The sequence below is a fragment of the Balaenoptera ricei genome, chromosome 6 (genome assembly GCF_028023285.1).
Source record: "Balaenoptera ricei isolate mBalRic1 chromosome 6, mBalRic1.hap2, whole genome shotgun sequence".
NCBI classification, from domain to species: domain Eukaryota; kingdom Metazoa; phylum Chordata; class Mammalia; order Artiodactyla; family Balaenopteridae; genus Balaenoptera; species Balaenoptera ricei.
In genome coordinates, this window is record NC_082644.1 from 108,132,573 (window position 1) to 108,157,736 (window position 25,164).

General features: G+C 42.1%; 1 protein-coding gene across 3 annotated transcripts in view; it reads right to left on the bottom strand.

Moving 5' to 3' along the window:
- The window catches only part of BRINP1 (BMP/retinoic acid inducible neural specific 1), a 513,527-nt gene that overhangs the window by 328,406 nt on the left and 159,957 nt on the right, over positions 1-25,164 (bottom strand). The gene's annotated exons all lie outside the window — the stretch shown is intronic.

Sequence of the window (25,164 nt, forward strand, 5' to 3'; positions counted from 1 at the left end):
TCCCTGAATTCAGACTCTGAACCTTTGCTAAGGACTGTTTCCTGGTGTGGTAGCGACCATACTCCTGCATCGTCTGTGCCCATCCAGACATTACCCATCCTTCAAGTTCCAGCTGAAAATCTTCCTTCTCTACGACACAGACTCACATCCCCTTGACTGGAGATAGTATCTGCCTCCTCTGGACTTCCATAGCACTTTTATTACTCCTCTCTCACAGTTCCTAGTCCTGTCTCTATTATAGTTATTTATAGATACAAATCTTATCTCCCCCCACTAGTCTATAAAATCTTTGAATACACAGTCCCTGTGTCATTCACCAACATATTCTACACCGGACCTGGCTTAGTACCTTGCACATTTTGGAAACTCACATATCTAATAAATAAATAAACTGATGGGGTTCTGGGATGCGACCCTACCCCAAAATGTCCCTCTTACAGTTTGTCATATTGATGGAAATTCCACAGTATAAGATTAGTTGCCCTGGGCTGGCACTAAGTACTATTGTAGGGATATCCCAGTAGACCATACTTAACAACAAATGTCTCCAGTGATGTGGTCAGTGGCCAAGTATCCCTGGAGCAACTGGGGACCTAGTCTGAAGCAGCCCCCAATCAGCATGATTTTTCAAAGTATAATGCTTTATCCTTTAAAATTCATGTGTGTTTTAAATTCTACTCCATAAGATACCAATATTTTATTTACTATAACTGTTTCCTCTTAATATAAATGGTCAAAATGCCCCAGGCATTTATGCCAGGTATGCCCTGTGGATCTGAATACTTTTTGGCTATCATAGATGATGTTACCCTTGACCGTAAGGCACAGGGTTAAAGGATCTGAGTCATTAATATATTTCTGTGAATTAATGGTTCAGCTCATTTCCAGCTGAAGGCAAAGGGAAGACAATAGGAGACATAAGATACTTACTAGGGACCAACTAGTATTGTGTTTCTGCAAAACGGATCTGGGGAGACACAGGTAGAGAGAATGTCCTTGGCATGTGAGACTAGTCAAGGTGCCCTGAGACTGAAGGTGAGGGAGGGAGTCTGATCTGGCCAACCATTTTCCAAATGATGGTCCTGCTTTGGCCTCTCCTCTCCCCATGGAAGTTGGAGGCCTGTGATAGAGAGGTCATCAATTCATTTTCTTCTTGGAAGGTGAGCTAGCTCATCCAGAGCCTGGGGGCTGTCAGCACAAGATTGTTAATGAACATGTTTCCTGTAGATAATTATAGGAAAGGGAATATTGAAAGCATTTAAAACATTTCATTCTTTTTAATTCATTAATTATATTGCAATTATCCTATGCTCAGGAGCTGTTCAGGAGGCTGGATTCCAGCTATTCCTGTGAGGCTCCATGGGCAGAAATGAGGGCTGAGGGCTTGGAGAGAGAAAGAGTCTGAAGCGAAAAGCTCAGAAAAGGTTAACTGTGCAGATTCAACAAGCTAATTGGAAACCTCTTAAACAAAATCCAGGTTAATCCAAGTTGAAAGGAACAACACGTCTTCTTTACGATGATTATCACTGTCCTTCCACCTACATCAAAATCGCTTACATTTTGGTAGATCCATCATAAGCAAGCTGACACCCCCTGAAAACACCTGGCCTTGAACTTGAATCAGAAGATTCCGAGACTTTTAGAGATGGGATAAATCTTATGGATGATTGTGGGATGATGGGAAACAGATCTAACTATTTCATCTTGCTCTATTAGACCTGTCACTTTCTTTCTGTCCTCAAATTCTTACATTATCCGTAAAAGAGAGTAGTAAGTAAATTGGATCAACAACTACATACTGGACCCCTACCGTATGCTGGGCATATGTGAATTATAGTGGTATAGATGAGGTCTCTGCCCTCATAGAACTTACATTCTATGGGAAATATGGTCAGCTAAATAGGCAATTGTGTTACAGATGAGGGCACGTACAAAGGCCATGGAAGCTCAAGGAAGGATCTTCTATTCTGGTCAGGAGGAAGGGTGGTGAGAAGGCTTCCTGCGTTCACCCTCTTTGGTATATATGCATCACATCAATAGTATTACCCTATATCTCAATGCTTCATCCTCCTGGCTTTCAGGAATTCCAGGCTGCATAATCCTGATGGTGATAGTGGAAAACTGAGAACGTTGCCCTCACATATAATTGGAGCTACAGCCTAAAAATCTGCAGTTGGTCAGCTTGATGGTCACTGATCTTCCATGCTTTACCCTTGTTCCTCTGCTATTCATAGCTTCCTTTTCGTCCCAGTGACCATGCCACTGCCAATCTCTCTGGACTGCTCACTTCCATGCCACCCACAGGTGATGTTACCCTTGACAGCAAGGTACCCTTGACACCCTTGACAGAGAGTGTGTCCTTAGCATCTGAAACTAGTCAAGTCACCCTGAGCATGAAGGTATGTGTCTCCCTGTATCTATCGTGTGAACCGGCTCATGTCACACTGATTAAAGATGACAGACCATGTGGACCACAGATGAGTCAACACAACTGTCCCAGTCAAGATCCCAAATATGTCATAAAGTCCAGCCAATATCAGCAAAAAACAACTTGTAGTGGACACGCAACTGACTGAAGACACATGAAAGAACCTAGCTGCGACCAAAGGACCTAGCTGAGCTCAGTTCAAACTGCTAACTCACAGAATCATGAGCTAAATAAGTGGCTATTGTTTTAAGCCATTATCTTTTGGGGTTGTTTGTTATGCGGTAATAGCTAACTAATACAGCAGTTAACTGTACTATAGATCAGTTCAATGCAACCAAAGGTTTTTGAATACCTACAATGTTCCTATTCAATGGAGGCATAATAATGAATAAGACAGTAAGAACAATAAGAACAGTCCCTGTTCATAGAAATTTACAATCCAATGCCTCTGAAGGGTTACTAAGCAATTAAAAACCCTGAGATTTTGATATCTTGTCTCTAGATCACTGGGGTGTCTATGTTGAGGCCTCAGGGTAGTTTGTGGACTCCTTGAAAATGTATTAAAGTTTTGCATGTGTCTGTCTATGTGCATTTTTTTAGCTGAAGGCCCTTGGTTTTACATCATGTTCTCAAAGGCATAAGTGACCCAGAAGATGTTGAGAACTGTTGGATGATCATCAAATCTAAGGCTGTTCACATTGCCCAACACTTACATGGCAAGCAGTCCAGTCTATTTTCACTGATGACTCATCCAATCAGAAACTTGTCCTCAAAACGATATGCTGCCAGAGGCCACTGAGGTTTATGTGTTGGACGATCAGAGTGTTATGGCTGTCTCTAAAAAAGCCTCCAACAGATAACATTATCACTTCCTTGTCATATAGAGCAGAACCTCTGTATGATCCAAAGCACATTTTCTTTAAAAAATGATGGGCTTATCTGTGTCCTACTTTTGCTCACACCCACTACCCACTACAGGGTTGGTAAGTCTTTCTCCCAGGGCAAGAATACAAGTCTATCATTTCCTATAGCCTCGCTCTTCTGGCAACAAAGGCTTTTCACTCTAGCCAGCAATGCAGAATATCTACCCTGCAGGTTCTTGTTTGAGGATTTCACTGAGATCTGTCTGAGATGAAGAATCATACTAAACCCTGATTACAACATCTGATGTTTGAGGAGACAGTCTGATGGGCAGACTAATTATTCATTTTTCTAAATTAGTGAGTCTTCCTTCATTTTTAGGTTAGATAACCAGAAAAAGAAAAAAAGAGGTAGGAGCAGGGTAAAGGGCAGAAATTGCCTTGAATAGCTAGGAGAATCATATCATATTCGCAGTTCTTCTACCATCTTGCTTAGTATCTTTGATCAAAGCCACCATCTCTGAGTCTAGGTTTTCTTACTCATAAAATTTGAATTATAATCCATTCCCTGCCCTCATCCCAAAGGTATTACTGTGAAGCTCAAGCAAATATGTGTAAAGTGTTACCAAACCTAAGGTTGGTCTCCTCTATCTTGTGTTTCTGCGATTCACTTGGAATCTTCTGCCTGGTCCCATGTAATTCTATCAAATTTTTACTTCTGGAGTTAAGATATCATATATCAATAACAATATCAGATGGACAACATCACTTCCCAAATCAGGCCCTCTAGGAAACCTTCTTGGTCTTCCCCTGGATGGCTGGAATGGCAGAGTGTTGAACTCCTACAGTCCCTGTGCTTCCCTGGATTAGTGGGTTAAAATCACTGGTCTCATTTCTTCATCAAGAGCTGATATAATATGGTGGTTAACAATGTGACCTTGGGCATAACACTGCCTGGGGTAGAATTCTATAACAACCACTTACTAGCTGTGTAAACTTGTGCAAATCACTTAACCTTCCTAAGCCTTGTTTTTTTCTCATAGGCAAAATTGGGAAGATAATAGTATCTGTGTCTCACATAATTTGGGAAGGATTAAAGGATTTAAGAATGTAAAGTGCTTTAAATAATTCCCAGCACTTAGTGGAGTCTGAAGAGAGCTCAAAAATGTTACCTCATATCATTAGCTCTTTTCCGTGCCAACTGGGAGCACCTTTTGCTTGTCCATTTTCATATCCTCAATACTTGCTGCTTGATAGATCTCAACAAATATTAAAACGTGTGTATAGCATGAATGAATAAATGAATGATGTTGGGAAGGACCGTGGCTCTGAAGGCAGCACACATGAATCCTGGTCCTAGCTCAATCTCTAACTCCATCTGACACCTCTGAAACACATTATTTACCTTCCTAACCCTCAATTTCCTCATCTATTAGATGCAAGCAGTAGACCAGATAATCACTAATGACCATTTCATCTCCAGAGGTCTATAAAATGAGATTATGAGGTGAGAAGATGAGTTATTTTACCCAGAGTCTATTGGTGGGCCAGAAAATTTACATAGAATATCTTGTGAAATCTGCCCAATGTGCTATCAAGTACACAAGATTGTCTCCATTGTATAAATACAAAAACTGATGAGACCCAGATAGGTTAAGTAAGTTTCCCCAGGCCACACAGCTAGTAAGTTGTGAAGCAAGGACTTAACCTAGTTCTGACTGAAGTCAGAGGTCAGTTCTTTCCACTATCCTACTGAGATCCAAGATATAAAAGTGAAAGATGGTGTGCTGTAACTCCTGCAACACCTTCTCCCATCAAAGGGAAGCAGAGGCGCTAAGCAGGGGGAGGGGCAGGTATACGTAGAACAGGTGTGGAGAGAGCTGTCATTTGACACACACGTTTAGACACATCAGCATCTGTGTTGGGATCCAGATGGGGAAAGATTAAGCAGGGGAGACAGTAGCAGCTATAACATTAGCCTTGAGTTAGTTGCTATTTTGGTGTCCTTATGGAAGGAAACATCCACTGTACATATTCACACAGCGAATGGAATTCATAACAATTTCTTTGAGTTGGGAATCACTTGTCCCCTCCTCCCTGGAGCTAATCCAATGTCTATATTTAACCCGGCGGGCTGGGTGGCATTACATTTGGGTGATTATTTATAGATACCCTCATGCACAATCTGTTGAAAAGACACAGGGATTCTGCCAAGGCGGGGGGAAAGAATAACTCCAGATGTGTGAGTGCATGTGAAGCCACGTCTGAGCCTTTGTTGGATAAGGAGGCCTGGGAGCTCAAATATGCATGAGATCTCGGTGTCTCTGCTTTTTATTTTTATTCCTAACTCCCAGCATGAGGGGATTTATTTGAACATGGGGGTAGCTAGATCACCAATCTTACAGTTGGAAGGAAATTTAAAGCCAGTAGACTGATCTCCAATCTGATATTTGAATCTTCTCTGCAGTATTTTCATGCAACAAATACTTATTAATTAGAACCCTAACCTTACCATTCATTGATTTGATGAATAGTGATTGAGAACCTACCCTGGGATCTGTGCTAGGACTGCACAGATGAGTGGATCATCGTCTCTGTCCTCAAGTGGTTATGTCGAGTTTGGAGGATGACAGGTCGGAGAGTTACAAGGTACACAGTCAACAAGACAACTGTTGTCATGGAATCAAAGAGCACGGCATGACTCCCAGGAACAAGGTGTCTGGCACGGATAAGGGATCAGTAGATGGCGACCATCATTATCATTCCCATCTTACTGATGTGGCTGGAGAGAGTTTCACAGCTGATTCTTGAATATTAAGCTGTATTTCTCCAGGCAGAAAAGAAGGTTAATAGGACGGCATGGGAGAACGAAATAACAGAGCATTTTCTGGGAATGGTGAGAAGATAAGAGGGTCTGAAATATATACTTCATGCAAGGGAGTGGATTGAGATGAAACTGAAAGAGTAGATTGGGCTCGTCTGTGAAGGGCCTTGAATATCACACTAAATAGAAAGAAACTGGTCACAATGATTTGATAAGCAAAGGAGTAATGAGCTTTTTTGTCTAAAAAAATTGGTGAAAATTATCCGTATCAGTTGATATTACTCAAATTTTAGGATTTCTTAGGGATGACTGTTGGAAGCTGGGTCATCACTCTCTCTGAGCCTCAGTTTTCATATCCATAATGTAATTAAGATGCATTTGCCCTTCAGTAACTTACAGTCCGGAGAGGATAAGACTATTCATATGGTTATAGAGTAAGGCAGTTCATAGTTAGTGTTCTTAGATGCCATAAGGGTCTTGCTTTCCTAGTCTATTAGTTAAATACTGCAACTGTGAATGTCACTGATATTATCAATAGCCACTCTTTACTGATCACTCACCATAGGAAAGTTACTTGTCTAAAATACTTTACTATGTTTTCACCTTTAAGTTAATGTTAACAACAATCCTATGAAGTAGGTTATCATTAGATCCATTTTACAAATTAGGTAAAGCTCATAAAGACTAATTAACTTGCCCAAAGTTGCATAGCTAGTAGAGAGGAGCCAGGAGTCAAGCCCAGGTGGTTTTGATTCCAAAGCTTAAAATCTCATTGGAACCTGTGGCAATCCTACTGTACATCTTTGAAAAGTATGGTGTTTCTCTATGTGGGCTGGGCAAGTTAAGAAAGATGGTGTATTGTTCACCTGTCTTCATGTGGTCTTGACTACTCTCAGAGTCTACACTCCAGACCACCTTGAGACTCTACCTTTGTGAGTGTCTCCCAGTAACTCTACATTCACGTTGCTTGGAGAATGGCGGCCATAAATTTCCCAGACAAATTGTAAATATATCACTATTTACATGGTCACAGTAAAGTATGTGCATAATCTATTGACCTGATATTAAGGTTTATTTTAATTAAATGGAGTTGGCATACTTTTTAGTTACCTTAAAGTCACAAATGTGCAACGCATCCATCTCTAGTGCCAATTCATTGCTCTATACTATTAATGTTGGGAGGCTGTATATATTTTTTTAGAACCCCATCCTCAACTAGCGGTGCAATCTTAGAGAGACCACTAATTTCAGTAAAAAGCAGTAGGTTAGACCATTAATACATTTTAAGTCATTCTACCTGCTAGCCCTTGACTAGTGTCACGGAGCATGAAAACCTGGGGAGGAATAAATAGTCTTACCCTTCAAGGAATCTACTGCAATAGATATAAAAACAATCTGAAATAAAATTTCAAGAAAACAATGCCACAGGGCAGCAAAAGTTAATTTCCCGAAAAAGTAGAATTATGATATTGATGAGAAACTTGACCAACTTCATGATCTCTAAAATTGACCTTGGAGATAAATCTGCATGCATAATGGTTGTTATATTTTCATGTATATTTCTAGTCTCTGTATTTATAGCTTACATACCAACATACGTAGAAACACATAAACACATGGAAAAAGAAGTCAGGAGACTTGGATTCTAGTCTCCCAGCACGGCCACTAACTGTGTAACCATGAGCAAGTTGCTGGACCTCTCTGGGCTAAAATTTCTTCACCTATAATGAGAATGCCATAAAGCAGAAGATCCTCAAATTTCCTCCCAGCTTATTCTTGTAACTATATGATTCTGTATTTGAAAAAGTGAAGAAGGGAAAATGCACAAGAGAAGATTCAACACCTCTGCCAGCTGTACCTTTCCAGTGTAAAACATTTTTGCTGTAATATAAACACACTTTCCACTCTGTGGCAAAAAAAAAAAAAAAAAATTTACAACAATTCCTGAAATATGTCCCAAATGTTCATTAGGTTCTAGTGAAAACATTATAAATGAACATCGAGTGACAGTCTTGTCACCTATTAATAGCATACAATTTTCGACAGGTGGAATTCTGGGACTTATGCAAATGAAAGATTGGGTCTTCCGTTATACTTCTTGGTAAACTTCCAACATGCTGACTTAATAGCTACGGTGTACTGAAAAAAAAAAGAAGCCACTCACATATATTATAAGGGACATAATGAATTATTATTCAAAAAGTAGGCTTGTTGTACTCATTTGCATATAATGTTTAATTTTTACCAAATGTTTCATTTTAATACATGCAAAAATAATCAAAAACAATCAAAATATGCTAATGTACTTTTTATTGCAAATATATTGTTGCCCTTGATTCTGAGGGTTTATTATAAAAACATTTGAAATTCTCAATGGTAAAGTGGTTCTTTTAATAAAAATAATATTGAAAATATTAGCACACTTTGGAATTGAAAAGAGCCTTAGAGATCATCTAGTTAAAACTCCTGATTTTATAAATGGGGCTACTGGGGCTCAGAGATCTGGAGCAATTTGTTCACAGTCACACAGCGAAGCAGTGGTGAATACAAGAAGATAACCCAGGGTTCCTGCTGTCCAGTTAGTGGATTTTTTTACTGAGCCACCTTTTCTCAAACAGGCTTAGTATTTGTATTTCAAATGTTTAGAACTGTATCCAGTTTTGTAATCAGTTAATTCTTGTAAGTTATTTGGACTTATATGGGGACTAACATACAGGGTGGGGTTGGGGGGGGGGCAAGAGGAAGGCTGCCAGACATATAGACAAAGGCAAAATGCAAAATTCTTTCATGAAACAGTATCTCCTAAACTACTGTATTCAACCACCATCTTCATGATTTTTGTTATTTATAGACCATTTATACTATTCATTTATTTAACTCTTTTTTCTTAAATCAACTTTTTAAGTGAAATAAATGCATGTTACAGAGGGACTTTAAATTACCATAGTAAATGGAAAGCCACAGTACAAGTTTTAAATAGAAGACAATGGTTTTCCATGGTCCTTCCAACAACAACAATAATAATGGAAACATACGCTGTTAATGGAATTCTAACAGGATACTGTTACTTATCAGAGGTTCTGTGCCTGGAACATGCTCTTACTTTCTTATTTAAAAAAAAAAAAGGATGGAATTTGGGAGATCAGCAAGTGTTAGAAGTGTTAAAGATGTTAGCATCCAACTAAGATTATTTTCCCTTGACATTTAAAGATAATTGAAAAGGAAATGACTTTCTCACAATATGATTCAGTGTCTTCAGTGTCCTGTTCCATCTAAATCACCTCCTGGACCATCAACAGTGCATGTCTCACACTTCGGATGCTGGGCTAGAATGAGACATCTCTGTTATTTAGGCCTCTGACACATTTCTGACCAAGGAAACACAGAGCAGAGAAGCTGAAAGAAATCTCACTTAGCATCCGAGCAATGTAATACAGGGGCAAAGGTACAGATTCTGGATCCAGGAGCCTGGCAGGCATCCTAATCTTGCCATTTAATAACTGTAAAAAAAGTGAATTAACTGCTCTGAGCCTCAGTCTCCTTATCTGTAAAATGACGATAATAACAGAACTTGTCTCAAAGCGTTGTTGTAAAGTTATCTAAGAAAACATGTAAAAAAAATCAGAAACATTTACTGAGCACATAGTAAGTGCCAAGCTTTACATATATGATATCCTGAATCCTTGTAACAGCTTATAAAGGTAAATATTATTAATCTCATTTTATACTTGAGAAAATTGAAGCATAGGAAAGTTAATGATTCCCCAAAGCTAATAAGTGGCAGAACAGAAATTAAATCCCAGGTTTTCTTGTCTTCAGATTACATCTTCTTAGCAATTATGCTTTAGACATGGAGATACAATGGTTAGGGGGAGAGCGGCTATCTCAGATGGATGGGATGCTCTGAGCAAAAATGTCATATATAAGACCTACAGAGGTAGCAGTGAATTATTCAGTTAATTATTGTATTAGTTAGCTACTGCTGCAGATATGCTATGTAACAAACCACCTCAAAACTCAGTGGCTTAAAACAAGCTTGCATATATTTCTTTCCACCAGACATTATTTGGTGCATGTCTCATCTGCACGTGTTTTCATCCTCCTTGGATTAGCAGCCACTTGGGACTGTTCTTCTCATGGCGGTTCACAGAATCTCAAGAGGACAAATCAAGCTCCACACGCACATTTAAAACCTTTGATTGTGTCACGTCTCTCCCCATCTTCCACTGTCCACAGCAAGGCACACAGCCAATCCCAAAGTGGAAGCAGGAAATTACACCCCACCGCAGGGGGAAAGGGAGGGGAGTGAACATTTGCTGGAAAATATTCTAATCGATCACCATTATGGTGTGGAATCTACCAAGGGGAGTGATGAGAATGAGCCCTGAGAAGATAAATTAGAGTCATAATGGAGAACCCTAAGTGCCAAAGGGTGTGAACCTGATCCTACAAGCTACATGGAGTCACCAAGGTTTCCAACGTGAAGACTGAATCTCACCCATTCTGTCCCATCTCCTTAGAGCTCCTTTGTTAACCAGGTCACAACAGTGTTAGTAAGTGTTCATTGTTAACTAATGCTGCCACCTGGGTAGAGAGCCTTACAACCTGCAGCAAGCACCCTTACTGGAAATATTGAACAATGGTGGAGAGTTCAAACATCATAGCAAAGTTTTAGAGAATGAATAACAAGGGAGCTACCTCTTAAATTCCATGGGCCAGACGACTGCCTTCTCTGCCTTGTCTGTGTCATCAGACTGAAGGTAGAAAAGGCACTGAGCAGAATCTTGTCCTAGCCAAGCCTGATGGCCTCTCTTCCAAAGATCTTGTCTTCTCTCTAGATAAAACAGCACCCCTTTTGTTCTCTATCCTCTTTTCATAGGACTTATCACTACCTGACATTATGCCATAAATTTGTTTGTTTCTTTACTATCTCTCTGTCTAACTAGAATATGAGTTTCATGAGGCCAGAGACCTTGTCTGCTTTCCCTTCACTGTATCCTCAGCATCCAGAATAATGCCAGGCACGTGGAATGGCTCAGGAAATGTTTGGTGCCCAACTGCATAGATATCGTGCCACAGTTTTTCCATCCATTGTCTCTTCTAATCCTGACACACTTCTGAGATTCCCACAGTTCAACAGCAGCAGATTTTTGCTGTCTTCAGCCCTACATTTGTCTTACTCATCCCAGATCTCCCAGTTTCCTTCGGTATTACTTGGGGTTCTTGATGGCAGATGAAAGAAACGAACTTCATTTAAACTTCAGTAGAGAAGAAATGTGGTGGTGGGGTCTGGGGGCTTACAGCACTGACGGGAAGGCTGTGGGCATGCGTAGGCAGCAAAAGTGAGAGAGAGAGCACAGCTAAGCTCTTGGCACTGGAATGATCCATTTCAGATGTCCTGTTTTCCCCCTATATTCCTCTTTTACTCGCCCCACTGCTAAACTCCTAACCACACTGAAGCCTCACAAATAATTTCTACCAAACCTGAACTTGGGCTACTCCTTCAAGATTCAAAAATCCTCTCCTTTGTAAAGGAAAATTGGCAGCCGCTTAAAAGAAAGTGGTAGCTCATATCTTGGCAAAATCTACAAGATATATTGTTAAGTGAAAAAAATCAGTATGGTACAGTATGATAGTTTACATTTTTTTGGTTTGTTTTTTTTTTTTTTTTTTTTTTTTTTTTTTTTTTATTTTATTTATTCTTGGCTGTGTTGGGTCTTCGTTTTCTGTGCGAGGGCTTTCTCCAGCTGCGGCAAGCAGGGGCCACTCTTCATCGCGGTGCGCGGGCCTCTCACTATCGCGGCCTCTCTTGTTGCGGAGCACAGGCTCCAGACGCACAGGCTCAGTAGTTGTGGCTCACGGGCCCAGTTGCTCCGCGGCATGTGGGATCTTCCCAGACCAGGGCTCGAACCCGTGTCCCCTGCATTAGCAGGCAGATTCTCAACCACTGCGCCACCAGGGAAGCCCTTTTGGTTTGTTTTGAGGGAAAAATTGGTAGGTGTCTAATTACTGTTTACTTCATTGTTATATTGCAGTAGAAAGTTTTAAAACCACACACACACACACAAGGGCTTCCCTGGTGGCACAGTGGTTAAGAATCCGCCTGCCAATGCAGGGGACACGGGTTCGAGCCCTAGTCCAGGAAGATCCCACATGCCGCGGAGCAAAGCAAAAAAAACGTATGCCTATGCTGGTACATGTATCCACATGGATTTCCCTGGAAGCCTGCAAACTACCATGGCTATATGGTTTCCATTAAGTAAGAGAACCATGATTGGGAAACAGGGAGGAAGGAGACATCCCCTTTACTGTATGTGACTGTTTAGATCCTCTGAATTTTGTGTGTATATTACCTAATAAAAAGATGAACTTAAGGTGAGTTTTTAAAAATAAAAATAAATATAATTTAAAAAAGAATCACTATCTGGGCAAGAATATATGACAGTTTAGCTTATTTTTCATGCTTCAGCTTCTAGAAACAGGGGGAGAAAATATTTTTCTTCCTACTGCTTAGAAGGGATGGGAGGGGAAAGGGGGGATTCTCCCTTAACCTTTTATGGTAGCTTCTCTACATATATGAATATCTGGATGCATAGCATCTGTGGTAGGTTTTATTAATGGCCCCAATATTTTTACCCCTTCTGTATTCATAACTTTTGCCAAGTGAATTTTACTTCCTTCCATGAAAGGCAGAGTCCATTTTACCATCCCTTAAAATTGGGCTGAACCACATGAATTGCTTTGGACCATGGAACAGGGGTGGAAATGACAGGGTGTCACTTCTGAATCTAGGCTTCAAAAGTTATCTCATGTTCCTATTTGCTTTCTTGAACCTCTATCATCTCCATGGGAAAAATCCCTGGCTCACCTGTTGGTCCAAGGAGGACAAGAAGCATATTGAGCAGCCCTTGTCAACTGCAGTCGGGCCCAGCTAAGATGAGCAGAGCTATCTGATAAATAAATGCTCATCCCATGGTCTCTGTGATGTGTGACTGCTTGTTATACAGCACTAGGTGACTGATACAGCAACAAAACTGAGAAATATCTGATGCAGGCACTACCTCTCCAACTGCATGGACTGGTTGACCTCCTGCCCTCTCTCAAAGGAAGAAAAATCACTGACACCCAATAAACCCCTGTAATGTGACCTGCATTTTATCTTTTGATTCTCACACGATCCTATCACAGAGGCACTAATGTATCCCTTTTATAAGATAGGAAATAGAGGTCCAAACAAGCAAGCAATCTTCCCAAGTATATAAAGATGGTAAATGGCAGACTTTGGATTTTAAACAACTTATATTGGATGTCCTCTTTCACACACACCAAAAACGCTATTTCTTTAGTAGACACGGTCTAATACATACCTATTACTGGGAGGTCCTGTCCCTCTCTAACCAACCCATTTGGGTGGACATTAGAACAATCTTAGGACATAGCCAAAAATGGAGCTGCCACAAGAGTGTCACGGGACACAGTTTTCATATTCATCTCCAGAGAGTCATTCCCCAGGGAAGGCAAGATTCCCCTCTGGGGAGAGGGGCCTTGGGCAGTGTGCAAACTTCTGAGCTCAGAGCAGCCTCAGCTCATAAATCATTTGTGAGACAATAGCCTGCGGTATCAAGTTACTCCAGGCTCAATTTTGCCATCTCTGGATAAAAAATTGTGCTCTGCACTGCAGGCTGAGAGCTGGGAACAATTTGCTGCTTTAAAGTGCTCAGGCTTCTTGTGTCATCCTTTGTTCCCAAAGTTCTATAGCAGGTTTCTGCCTAGAAGGATAACAGGCCCACTCCCACTTTTCAGGAGACGTGCATATGCCTGCCGCCTCAAAATGGGCGGGAAGAAGCGTCCCCTCCCTATGGAGCATCTGGGAATTCATGACCACCGACTCTTCCAACCATCAACTCATTTTCTCTTCCCTTCAGCTCAGGGAGGTCAGTTTTATTACCCTCATGTTTCCAAGGAGGAAACTGAGGCTCTGAGAGCATTAGAGAGTGGCTTCTGGCTCTACAACTGACAATCAGCAGATCTGGGTTTAAAATCCTGGCTCCTGAAGCCAAGCCAGGGACTTGTGCATGATGAGTGGCCACATGGCATGACAGCCCCTGAGATGCCATCATCACGTGACCTTCCTTTGGAGATAAGCTTTGCCCTTTCCTAGTGGGCCTCGGAGAAAATGCAAATTGTTTGCCAGAGCACTTGATTAAGCCATCTCTATACCTGGCTATACATGACTTGATCATGCAATAACACGGGAGGAATGGACCTTAGAGGCGTGTCTGGCTCAATTGCTTAATTTTATACCTGGAAGAACTGAGATCCCAAGGACATGCAGGTAAGTCTGTACTAGAAACCCAAACTCGGATTTTTCATATCATGACAGCAGCCCACACTACCCTCCCTACAGCGTCAGTCTGAAGCAAAAAGTACTACAAAAAGTTTGTATTATAGAGCTTCACCAAGCCCTCTTTGGTCCCCTCTCTCATTAGGTCTCCCCTTGTGAAACAGACAAGGTGGGCTTTTGTTTCTCCATTTCCCAGACAAGGTGATGTACAACCAGAGAGATAAAGTACCTTGGATTGAAATACTCTAGATCTGAGCCAGTTGCTAGAGATCATGGAGAAACCAACCCCTTCGTTTTCAAAGGAAGCTTAGTGAGATTCACTGATATTTATATTCTACATGCATTTACTGCATGGGATTACATGCCATTTACCATGTTGGTGCTAGCATAATAAAACACACATGACTTGGTACCTGCCCTCATGGATGTTACATTCTAACCAAGGAAGCAGACAAGAAGTCTATAATTATAGAAGTAATTATACAATGAAAATACCGATATATGGAATGAAAAAAAAACATAGGAGGTCATAAGCACTTTTAATGCTGTTGGTGAGGAGGACTGACTTTTTCTAATGGGTCAGGAAACATTTCTCTTGGGGGTTCTGGAAAGAAGTGTGAGTGTTCCCTAAAGGGAAGAAGAGACCAGCAGGTGTAGATGTCCTGACATAGGAAGGAGCAAGTTGCATTAGAGCAACAGACAAAATGCCAGAGCGAGTGGAACATTGAGGATAAGGTGGGGGTGGGGGTGGGTAGTGAGATGAGATGGGGGTTAGGTAGGGCCAAATGCAGGTCTTTCTTGGGTCAGAGAAGGATTGTGACTCTCATTCTAGGAGTCAAAGGAAGCAACTGAAGATTTTAAGAGTTGAGCAAAATTATCAGTCCTGTGATTTAAAAATTAAACAACACATTCTTCCTCTAATGTCAAGAACAGAGCATAAGGGCACCAAGCGAATGGGTGGCTGTCTTTGACTAGTGACGAGGCAGTGAGAGAGGTGAAAAGTGGACAGATTTGCACTACATACTGGATGTAGATGCAATAAGATTTGGTGATTGATGACTTGGGGTGGCAGAGGGAAGACAAAATAAAAGCTGTCAACAATGACTCCCAAGCTTCTGGCATAGGAAATTAAGTGATGAACAGAGATAAGAAACACCAGAGGCAAAGAAGCAAAAGGGCATGTGTCTGAGGCTGGGTAGGAAGTGAAGAATTCAGTTTGGGATGTGTGGCATGGTTAGGTCAACAAGTCATGAATTTAGACCTCAGAGGGAAGTCTGGGCTGGGGAGATAAATTTGGGAACCATCAGATATAGATGGTTCTTAAAGTCATGGGAATGGTTTGGATTTCCTACAGAGGAAGTGAACAGCGGGAAGAGCAGAGCACAGTAAAGCAAAGCTGAGAATGCAGGAGACGAGACTCAGGATCAAACTCTGGGGACCTCAGCATTTTAGACAGAAAAGTAGGCGCTGATAGTAGAAACTGAGAATGAGTAAACAGCCAAGTGGGAGAAGAATCAAGAGAGGATTCCATGAAGAATGGTTAATGTTTTTTGAACGGTAGAGAGGTCAACTGAAATGAAGACCTCAGAATACACTTTAGATTTAGCCTCATGGAGGCGGCTGGTGAATTTAGGATGGAGTGATAAGGCAGAAATCTGTTTGGAGTGAGTTGAAGACGTAATGATGTGGGGAGGAAAAGGAACTGCATGCTAGACAATGTTTTTGAGAAGTTTGGATGTGAAGGAGGGTAGAAAAATTGGTCAGTAGCTGGAGGGAAATATAACATTAGTTTACTGGTATTGCTACATTTGCTGTGTGACCTTGAGCAAGTTAACTAACTCAGTTTATACATACATGCAAAAGGGAAATAATAGAACATATTTGTATATTCTATTATTTGTGCTGCGATGAACCACAGATGATGGAGATGATGCAGAACAGAGGTCGGATGACAAATGGAGATGGTCGGAAGTCAGGGAGTACAGAGCACAGGCAGGGGGAGTGGTCCTTGGCCAGGGAGGGACTGTTCTTACATTGGAGGAAAGATGTCAAGGATGGGAACAGATACAGGGAGGTTTCCTATGTGAGTTCATAGAAATCTGGCCTGGGAGGCCACTTGTGATTCTAAATCTAGTTTGTATGAAAAATCAAGAAGGGGACTGTGGGAGACCTGAGACAAATGTGACTGCCTTAGGAGTTGTTCCTCCAGGCAATGTGGTGGGTCCATGTTCTGTGGATGGAAGCCCCAGGCCAGACCCTGGATGCTTGAGACATATAGGTGAGAGTATGGACAGAGCATCAAGATCAGAGACAAGACTGCATCAGATCAGGCTCAGCTGGGAGGGCATGCATGGTGGGATTGCAAAAGCAAGGCGCGTTGGTGTTCAAGTGATTAATCTCTTTCTCCATTACTCTAAATGAGCTAAACAATCCCTTGCTGGGCCTGTCACACTGATGTTCTTCATGCAAATCGTTCCTAATGAGCAGGGCACAGGGCTGGTCCCCTGGTTTGTAAATCCACTCATTTCACAAAACAGTGTCCTAGTCACATATTTCTGTAACACAATCCGTTGGCAGATGAGCGGTTAAATGAAATACTGACCATTCAGAACTGCTTTTGGAATGTGCTGTCTCACTCACAGCGAGACACTATGTGCGCAGTGGACTCGGGATTGGACGACTTGGGTTCATGTCCTCACTCTGACCATTTTCCCTTTTCTGAGCCTCTGTTTTTTTTGTGCATGAAATGAGGGGTTTGGGCTAGACTGGTATTTCCAAAGGGTGTGTTGACATAGTCATGATTTGCAAAACAAATTTTTTAAAGATTCCATGAAAGAATATTGTGGAGAAATCTGGGGTTGAGAAGTTCAATAAGTTTTTTTTGCTTGTTTTTCTTTGTTTTACCATGGGACAGCTCAGAATCAGCTGAGCTTATTCAATCAATGTTAACTTGCATTGTGAGTATTTGATCAAACAGGCATTCTTAAAAATGGAGGACCTTGTTGATCAAATCTTCTGGAACTGCTAGACCAGATAATGCTGAAGATTCTTCCAAACACTTACCTGCCTGTAACTATAAAGAATCAGTGGGCTGTGAATTATGAAAAAAAAAAAAAAAAGAATCAGTGGGAATCAGAGAAAGAAAACTGCAAAAAGCTGAATGGGGTCATATTAACTGATTTCAAGGACAATTTATTGGGCACCCTATGCCAGACATTATTTTTTCTACTTTCTCCTTCACTTCTCCTGAATGCAAAGAAAGTAAAATTGGAAGAGAAAGGATATTCAAGCCACCTAATTGATTTTATTGTATTAGATTCTATTGTTTATTGTATCTATTGTATTGAATTGTATGTTCTCAGTGTCCTCAGCAGAGCTTATCGAAACTCACGTGATCCCTAAGCCTCTTAGCCACATCCCTGTTATCTGGTGTCCAGCGTCAGCTGGAATATTTCCAGGGCCATGGAACTTTTTATCTTCCTAAACTACCCACTCCCTTCTGGGCAACATTTTCTTAGAAAATGCCAGAAGTTCCTCCCAATGTTTCTAAAGGGACCAAGTGTGATCACTGAAGTTCCTTCCTCTTGCTGGGCCTCAGTGTCCTCATATGGAAACCTAAGGAGCTACAGAACTCACCTCTAAGTCACCTTATGGTCTTCGCACTCTTGGGTTCTAAATGTGGACAGGTCCTAAGGTGTAAAATTGGGGACACTGCTGCACAGTGACTATGAAGTCCCAATGCAGGAAATATTAAGAAATACACTCTACCTATATATATCCCTTAAGGCTGATCCAAGAATATCTTATCCAAGAGGAGTTGAAACTTCTTGTGACAATAAGCACACAAAAAGGGCAATAATCCTGAGTTCTAGGCCCTCCTCTCACCAACTAACTGTGTGACTTGTAGCAAATAGTTATGGACTGGATGTATGTGTCCCCTCAAAATTCATGTATTGAAATCCTAATCCCCAATGTGACGGTATTGGGAGGTGGGACCATTGGGAGATAATTAGGTCATGAGAGTGGAACCCTCAAAAGTGAGATTAGTGCCCTTAGGAAAGAGACCCCAGAGAGCTCTCTTGCCCTCTTTCTGTTGTGAAGGATACAAGAAGTCATCATTCTGCAACCAGGAGGTGGGCCCTCACCAGACACCGAATCTACCAGCAACTCCATCTTTACATTTCCCCCTCCGGAACAGTGAGAAACAAATTTGTGTTGTTGACAAGCCACCCTATCTGTTGTTAACAGCTCAAACTGACTAAGATACAAGTTAACCCCCTGAGTTTGCTCACACACTTGTAAACTGAGAGTCATGTCACTGTGACAGCTAAGGTCCCTTCTAGCTGTAACATTCTATCTGCCTCTGAGTCCAGAACTCATTCTTAAAGGAATTTGGTAAATAAGGAAGAAAAGAAATGCTCTTCCAAGCAGAAGAAACACAAGAAGCCTCAGGAATTGTCACATGATTAAACCTTTATGATGGACAGTAGAAAAGCCTGTTCTGAGATATAAAAAAACAGTAATATCTAACAACAGTTAATAATAATTTATTCAGTGATTACTTATGCCATTTACACTCTATTATTCAACATATTACTCTATGGCAGGCACTGTGCTAAGTTCTGTGGATATAGCAATGAATAAGACAGAAATAATTCCTGTCCTTGTAGAACCTATGTGTGTGCGTGTGTGTCAGGGCAGCGGGAATAGATAGTAATCAACTGAATAAATGAGCACGATGACTTGAAATAGGATAGTGGTGAGCAAACAGATTTGATTGCTATGATAGCAACCCCAAATCACATTAGTTTATACAAGATAAAAAGTTTATCTTTAATCATATAAGAGCTCAGACACGCGGAATCCAGAGAGCTGGTATGATGGTTCCAGAGCATCAGGAAAACTGGTTCCTTCCTTCTTGTTGCTCTGTCATCTTTAGGGCATTTCGCTTGTTTGCTTAGTTAAAGATGGAATCATCACTTCCACCTTCTAGCTAGTAGGAAAGAAAGGGCATACTTTTCTCTTTAAAAGTAAGGTTCAGAGTGGCAAACATTGCTTCTGTTCACATCTCATTGGCCAGAGCTTGTCAGATGGTGATACCACCTGCCAGGATGCCTGGGAAATGTAGGCAGCCACTCCTTAGCAAAAAATTAAAAGTTTTGTTACTACAGAAGAAAGAAAAGGTAGATATTGAGGAATACCTAGCAATCATTTTCATAGAAAATGATAAGTAATACAAAGGGTTTATCAGCCAGATTAGGCTAAGTGATGCTACAGTAACAAACAACCCCCAAATCTTAGTGGCTTAAGATTTATTGCTTATGCTGCATGGTGGTTCTAGAGGATAAGGGGATCTCTTCTCATCATCATCATGTAGGAACTCATCTTGAGTATGCCAGTTACCATGCCAGATGGAAAGAGGTCTCTGGAAGGTCTTTCATTGGCAATTAAATGCTCAGAATAATTAACATTATTTTTGTCCACATTTCATTGGCTAGAACTAGGTGCATGGTCTTACCTAACAATAAGTAACCAAGAGTGTTATCTTATCCAGTCTACGGAAGGAGACAGAACTGCAAACATGTGGTAAATGGCACTGCTCACTACCTGGAAGGATAATGGACAGAGTGACTTGAATAGGGGTTTACTTTAAATGGCCACAGAAAGCTTTTCTGACAAGTTACTGGAGCTGAGACTTGAATGATAAGAAACAGGTCATAAGCATTTGAAAAGTCTGTGGAAAGAGCACAATTTTTTTAACTCACAGTGGTTGCTATGTAGAGGGGTGAAAAAAGAAGTAAGAAGATCAATTGACAGTGTTTATCATCTCAAGGCAAACTTAATAGATAAGCATTATTACCATCCCAGTTTTAGAGATGAATAGGGGCACAGAGGAGTTAAAAAATTTACCCCGAATCACATAGCTAGTAAGCACCAGAATTTGACCTTACGCAGTGTGACTCAGCAGTGAAGCTTGTAACCACCAAGTTATACTGCCTGTCCCAGCCCTTGAGGTTGACCCTCTCTAGTGGAAGACAGTAGGTCTGGGATTAGCTAACTACACTATGACCTAAATTGGGGGTGGGGCACGGGAAGGTGCCAAAGGAGTCCATCAGAGGACTGCATAGCAATGTGGGGTTGTCAAGAGAGTTCTCAAAAAAAGGCTTTCTTGTGAGTAGATGTTTGTTAAGTGGAGAGGGAGCAGAGGACACACATCCTTAGCAGAGGGAACAGCATGTGCAAATGATCACAGCCTGGAAATGTAGCTGGAGAGAAAGCGATACAGAGAGGGAGTGGCAGGGAATGAGCCTGAAAGGTTGTTTGGTATCTGTTTTGCTCACCAACAGTAATGAAGAAATTCATCAATTATTCAAACTTCTTTCCAATTACAATCTCTATCACAAAGTGCTCCTTTTACTATAGCAAAAATTTTTACTATAGCAAAGCCAGCTTCCAGAGTATTTCTGGAGACTGTCAGCATGAACAACAGTAACACAGATCCACTGGTGCAACGAGAAGGAAGCAGGGGCTAAAATGGAATTTGACTCAGTCTCCAGTGGGAAGAAAATAACCCAGGAGTAAAACACGAGAACTTGTGAGCCCACTATGTGTCCTTCAACCTTATTAACTGCTGCTCCTGGCTTGTGTGGTGAGGCTGTGAAAGAAACTCACGGTTGGAATCAGCCAACTTGGGGATCACTGGACAAGAGCAAAGAGGGAGCTATCCTGGACCACAGGCAGATGCCACAGACCTCAGAGGAATCTGGCAGAATACAGGGAATCCCAACAAGCTTACCCTGGCCTCCAAGGCTTTGTAGGAAACTGCATCCAGCTTCCAGTCTGACTTTGTTTCCTACCGCCCTCCCTCACCCTTACTGCACCGCAGCCTTGCTGGCCTTCTAATGACTCCTTGACATTCCCCATGTGTCCCGATCTCAGTGCCTTTGCCCCTGACCTCCTCCTCCATAACACTCCTCCTTCATACCACTTACCACTGCCTGATATTACCCTGTACATTTGTTTTCCTGTTTCTCTCCCAATGGAATATAATCTTGATGAAGACATTGCCTACCTTTTTAGCTGTCATATCCCCAAGACTTAGAACAGTATCTATCACATAAACAGTGTTCATTACATATTCGTAGAATGAATGATGGTTACTCAGTGGCAGAAACAGGTAAAAGCAGGGGCTTGATCATAATGGAACATAAAAACAATCCAGTTACTGAAACAGGGGTAAAAATAGAAACTGAAATTAAGCCAACATAAAGGAATGCCACTTAGTGGCTGGTCTGAGGCTCCTTCCATGGATTTTACATGGAGCTCAGGGTCTGGCCAAGCCCTGAGAATGGGCCCTAGAGTTCCCTGGATTGGAGATGTGTGGGTCTAAGGTAGATGACTGTGATTCTCCTTTGTGGATCTTCCCAAATTCAGTTCACTTTCATCTGAAACCTTTGAGGGGGTGGAGGGAGGATCCACCCTGGTGCCAGAAATCTACCTCCAATGCCCCACCCATCTCCTCCTATAGCGCCCTTCCTGCTGCTTTTAGACCTTGGTGATGAGATGACTGTGATAATAAACATCAGAGAAACCAGAGCCAGGCAGCTGGCAGCATCCCTTCGCGCGTCATTCTGCCCACCCTGCAAGTTTGCTAAGAGCCTGTCGGCCAGTTTGCTGTTCCGGTGGCAGGTCCAATTATCTCCATATCACAGCAACAAGCGTCCAGACCACGTACCTTGACAAGCGCCACGGCTCATTAGGACGATTACACACTCTAGAGGCTGCCCTATGGTGGCTTGAGTCTGTGAAATGGACTGGAGCCACCCTTGGCTTTCTGAGGTCCCCACCACAGGACTCCTGCCACCCTTATCCCACACAACCAAGGAACAACTATATGAAAATGGATTTCAGTTGTAAAATCACCAGTGTGCACTATGTCTGCAAGAGCTCTGGATTTGGGGGACCAAGATTTGGGACCTGGCCCTTCCTCTGCCTTTGATGTACTGTGTGACCTAAGGTGAGTTATTGAAGATCTCTGGGCTTGGTTCCTCCTCTGTTAAATGAGGCCAAGGGTGCCTGCCCTACCTCCCCAAGTTGTTGTGAAGATTATTCATGAAACTTTATATGTTCTGTTGATTATCATTTGTGATTATTTGCAGGGGGATAAGGGCATGAGAGGTCAATGGGCTGCCATTTGCCTTTTCCTTGGGAATACAAACTAATATTATTACATAACACTTTCCTCATAAGAATAATGCCTCCTTATTATAGAGACTTTCAGATTTAAATTCCCAGGTAGAGCAATTTATACTAGTTTTTAACAAAAGCACTGGCCACTGATCCAACTTTCCTCTTTCAAACCATATTTCTTTTCACCCTCCACACAAGTCTTCATTCTTGGGTTAGATAGTTGATAGGATAAGGTTATTACACTAACATGTGGATATTAAATATGCTGTCTCCTCCACTTAGCACGTGTATATTTTAATATAATTTTTTTTTTTTAACATTAAACAAGGAATGGTACTAAGAGCAGGCTTTCAAGCACAATGTTCTATGATTGGGAATTCAAGGAAGGTAACCAGCTATAAGTATAATACCTTTATTCCTCAAAGTAAATGCAATTTCATAGAGAATCATCCCCCAAAAACTTTCCTGCCATACTTTCTGTCACTAGGCTCAGAGTCTCAGGTTCTTTATTAACCACCATAGTCCAGATAGGAAGTGCCACAGAAAGCCAACCTCAGAGGAGAGAGGACAAGCTTGGTTATTCATTAGAAGGTCTAGAAGGTTATTAAAACTGGATGCCTAATTATTTCCCAAAGTCCTCTTCACTCCCTGATTTCTATTGACTCCTTGTCTGCTTTCCAGAAACACAGCCTCAGGCCCCACCAATCCTGGGAATGTGTCCTAGTGGGATAGGTGCTGGCCTGGGAGTCAGATAACCTGGTTTTGAAGCCTGGTTCTGCCACCTTCGTGACCTGGTCAAAGTCACTGACCCTCCATCACACTCCACCCTCCCCTTTCCTGAGCTTCAATTCCCTCACTAGACAATGAAGAGGGTCAGGGAGGTGATGTCCAAACCTCTTCCAGCACCATGATTCAATACATTCTTGATTGATTTCATTTCAATTAACCTCAATTCAATCCAATTTGTTATATTTCAATTCAATTATCTCCATTTAGTTTAGTAATTCCATTTCATTCAGTTCAAGTCAATTCAAATAAACTAAATTCCACTGACTCCAACTGGATCCACGATTTCCTGGTCTCCTTAGCGATTTCTAGGCCTTGAGAATCTAGGACTGAGACGAGGGGAGAGGAGGGGTGGGCAGAAATTTGTCCATGGCCTCCATCCAAGTCTGAGTAAAGTTACCACTGGAGTGAATACCTTCAGTCTTTAGAGAAGAAAGCACTGGAAAGAATGTAGGATTAGGAATGCAATGTGGCCTCGTGTAGCATATGAGGTCCAGCACCCATAACAGGCAATGAATGAGTGAACAGATGTCCATGGGAATGAATATAAAACCCCTCTCTTCTCCAGATCTGCCTTTCTCTGTAACCATGACCAAGTCACATCACCTCCTAAACCTCATGAGAGAGCTAAAGGTGCTGCACGAGGCAGTCCAGATCTAAAGCCCTGGGGTTCTGTGTCCTCCCTCGCTCTCCTGGCTAAGCTCAGAGTGCTCCTCCAAGGAGGAGATGTGGGAGAACAATGTGCCATGATTGACTCTGGCAGCTTCCCCAAGGGCAGAGCAGCAGGTGGGCAGGTGGAGCCCTGATTGCAAGGCCCGTGATGAGCCCAGAGGGGTTGATTAGCTCCGGCCTCTTAAATCAAGTGGCTCCAACATTTCCCCCAGTGTGCACATCCCTCCCCTTGGCTCCTGTCCCCCGAATTGCATGTTCTGCTTCCAGTAGCAGCCACCCTCCTTAATCTGAGGGTCTCCTTTGTTTTCCCTTAAATGACTTGTAATTTAAGAAGTTAAAAAAGAAAGAAGAAAAATGTCTAGGGCCTACTCTACTCCTGATGGAGTTCTCTGATCTTCATTAAATCCTCATGACCACCCCCAGGAGATGCTGTTATTACCACCCCCAGTTTATGGATGATGCAACCAAGGCTCAGAGAGGGAAGCCACTGACCCAACATCACACAGCCAGTAACTGCCAAAACCTTCAAAACCAGAGGAGATGTAATTATGAACAGCAGGGTAGCAGGTATGCCATGATGCCAGCTCACTTCCCCATCTTCCTCAGTCCCTTGTGTGCCCTGTGAGACCTCAAGCCTCCATCCATTCCCATGGCCTTTGGATTCCGGTCAGCCTGCCTTCCTGGGTTCTCTCCCAGGACTGGCAGCTAGATCTATCATCACAAGCCAGAGCCAGCTCAGCCCGGGAAGCAGGGTCCAGTTCTGAACCTTGGTCCATCTTGCTGGTGTTGAGGCCATGCCCCATTTGGTCAAGAGTTAGGCTACTTCCCAAGTCTACTGCAATGGGAGTCAAGCGAGCAAGGCCCTGGGGCAAACTGAGCAGAAGGTAGGCAGACTGCTTTCTCCAGAACTCCCAGAATCTTCACATTCTCAGGCACCCAGCTGCAAAGGGTCAGCGCCTAAGGGACTCCTATCTTTCTCTCACCACAACCCCCCAAGTCACAGCCTCTCCCCTCAAAGCTTTCATATCTCTGCAACAGAGGATGGAGGCTCATAGGTTAA